General features: G+C 45.2%; 1 pseudogene; it reads right to left on the bottom strand.

Moving 5' to 3' along the window:
• Positions 1 to 1,893: 1,893 nt before the first annotated feature.
• Positions 1,894 to 3,031, bottom strand: LOC110323822 (annotated as a pseudogene).
• Positions 3,032 to 3,240: the final 209 nt, after the last annotated feature.

Genomic DNA, 3,240 nt, shown 5'->3' with positions numbered 1-3,240 from the left:
GACCACCAAACTATATACAACAGCCACCCTTGCCTCTGGATGGAGCAGGAGCAACTCGTTCTACCAAAGAGACAAGCCTGCATATTTAACATTTGTAGCTTATCTAATGCTTCTCCATGAGAATGTGGGTCTCATGCCCTCTATGGTTCCAACTGGGTATGAGGTTTTTTTTATTTAATCTTTTCAAAATTTCTCTCCCACAAATAAATAGTTAAACTTTCCATTTAGGCTTTCAAAAATCACCATTAAATGTCAAAAATGTCCTTAGATGGTAACAGGAAAGCCAGGAGGGAGTGTCTGGACTCTTTCTCTTCATTTCCTGGTAAGAGCTGGTTAGTCCCCACCTATCAGTCACACTCCAACACTGACAAGTTGCTCCAGAATGCTAATGGAAGTGCTTTCAATAAAGAAGCAAACAGCATAAGCGTACACTCTCCCGGCTAAGGTGAACCTGTCCTTCCAAACTGAAGGCTTCAAGATCAAGCCATGCCACACAAATCTAAATTTCAGCTTTAACCAAACTCCTGTAAATATACCAGACAATGGCAACAGATTTCAGTTTGTAGAGTCCCTTCATATGGTTTTTTTCCTTCAAGATGCTTGTCTTCAACTGGATTTGATTCTCAAACTCTTGATGGTGATTTATTGGCATTTAAAATGTTGCAGGTTTACAAGGGCTTTCTCAAAACCTACTTCCGCATCTGTTTTAGAACTGTCATTTTTCTAGCTTTACGTATGAACATTTCTCGTGACATTAGGGCTGCCCTGAGTCTCCTGCCTCTGCTGTCTGCTGACAGGACTCTACAAGAATTCCTCTTGCAATACATGATGTTTAGAATGTTTCTCTCTTCTAGCGTTCTGCTTCCCAAAGCCACCACACCTCCGCTGCTTCCCTTACTTCCCATCCCTCTTGGTCCCTAGATCTGAGTAAGCTACTGAACCCAGCTGCACTCTCTTCTGAGTGTGGCTTACTGCACGGTCAGTCGTTATGAACAGAGTGTGCAGGCAGAGAATCTGGTTCCAGACAACTCTGGACACGTATTTCTGAAAGAGGAATTTGGGGAACTGAAGCAGTCAATTTGTCATGAGGATTCTAATGGGTCAGTTGCCCTGGAGAAAAATAATTAGCACTTTCTTCTTCAAGTACCCTTCAGAGTAGATCAAACACCTACCAGTTCCAAAGGACTAGCCTACTCCACTTCACTAAGACTTCATTTCCTTTTGGCTTTCTGCTCAGTGTCATTTGTTTGGTATAAATCATCCCTTCTCTCATGTTTTAAAGTACAAGACATGTGAACACTCCACATGCATAAGTGGTATAGGGAACCTTATTGAGGCCCAAAATAATTGAGCCCCCAGTACCAAGGCTACACTTCTTTCTACTCATGCCCTAAGGAAGAGGTAACAGATAATTCTTTACAGAGGTTCAGTGATGGCAAGATCTGTGTTGTGCCCATGACCCTGGGCACTGTGGGGTCAAATAAAACAGGCTCTGTAAGAGGAATGCTGCAAACTCTGGTCTTCATTTCATAGACACAGCGCATCCAACAATGAGGGCAGGGGACTGTAGCAAAGATGATTGTCTTGGGCTGCCTTTTGGCCATGAGTATATCCATGAGGTCAGGACACAGCTGGAAAAATCTCTCCACCACAACACCATGCACGTCATCATAACACTCTAGAGGGGCAGGGTACAGCTCTACAGTCAACTTGCTGAGATTGGCCACGCACTGCAGAAGGTCCTTCAGTACAGGACTGGAGATGCCAGAGACGGTTGAGTTTGGAGAACTGAGAAAGGAAGTTGGTATCACCCTTCTCCTCTTTGTCTGCTAATGTATCTGAAAATATGTCCCCACCTGAGTTGATGCAGGTTAGTTGTAATTTGCAAAGATATCACATCTTTCCAAAGTAAAGTACAAAGTGATCCAGGAAGGACAGAAACTGGTGTGGGCATGGATCTAATTCATCGATATCGCTGGGACAGAAAACTTTTAAGAGCTTCCTGATAATCCATCCAGGGAGGCTATAAATCTTGACGTTTGGACAGCATAGCCACAAAGAGCCGTTTCTCAAAAAGTCTTTTCTCTGCAGGGCCCACTGCAGCAAGCATACTTGGTGTCCAATTACAAGGGTAGCAGAGTCCCAGGTCAGTGACTACCTTCAAACACCTCAGTGGTTTTCTAGAAATGTGCTCTGTTACTTTCTTCTCACTCCTAGTCTCTGCTGAGTGGACTCCATTCCCTCTTCCAGCCCATACATCCCAGAAATCCTGGTGTACATCTCTCAACTCCAACACTTGAAGTTTGCACCTTTGGTGAGGGACAAAGGCAAAGTTTCATAATGTAAAACAGGAATCAACACGGAGTCAGCTTGGATCCCACTTGTCTAATGTCAGCTCCATCATAGCACCTCACACCAGGCAGGCAAGTGTACTGCATGAGCTGCATCTGGAAACATGCCCTGCTTCCCTCCATCCAGTTGCTCTTGACTTGTNTCCCTTCCATATCTAGTATCTGTAGGAAAGCCACATAAAAGCTCATCCTACTATGGCTACTTGTACTCTGAGCTGTCCTGACCTAGGACTGTCATTTAGATCAGTTTTCAACTTGAATAGTCATTCTATAGACCTGCAAGTCAACGACATCTTTAGGCTCTGTCCTGTTTGACCCCATTCTTCCTGCCCTCATGTGTGTCTTACCACTAACCCTATGATTCCCCTTCTAGCCTCCTTGGGCCTTACTTACCTGAGACTAACATTCTGTGTCAGCAGTATATCTATGCCATCCAGCACAGCTTGCAGCATCTCCACACCAGCGGTTTTAAGCAGTGCCCCCACAGGGAGGCAGGGAGAGGGCCAGGCTGCCACCATTGCCTTCACTATCTCTGCGCGTCCACCACTGAAGGCCTCTTTGAAGAGTGGTGGAAAGAGCGTAATGGGCAGGTACTCCAGATCAGAGAAGTCTATGGAATCCTTCCTCAGCACTCCCTCCAGTGCCAGCTGCAGGAGTGTGGGAGGGTTGTAGGTGCTCATCCTGATAGATATTCAGGCAGAAGGAACCTGGTGAAGCATTTAGCAGACATAATTTCAGGCTAAGTTTTGAGAATTCATGTTTCTCACACATTGCAGGAACCAGTAGTCCAGAGCCCATGTTCTGGCAATAACTCAGTCTGCACGATTGTCCAATCTTGTGGTCTCCAAGCCACGCTCAGCATGCGGAATTGGGATAACATCTGGAGTAT

This window comes from Mus pahari, chromosome 6 (assembly GCF_900095145.1).
Source record: "Mus pahari chromosome 6, PAHARI_EIJ_v1.1, whole genome shotgun sequence".
In the NCBI taxonomy this organism is placed as follows: Eukaryota; Metazoa; Chordata; class Mammalia; order Rodentia; family Muridae; genus Mus; species Mus pahari.
The sequence above is the reverse complement of the archived record's forward strand: the minus strand, read 5'-3'. Positions and strand labels throughout refer to the sequence as shown.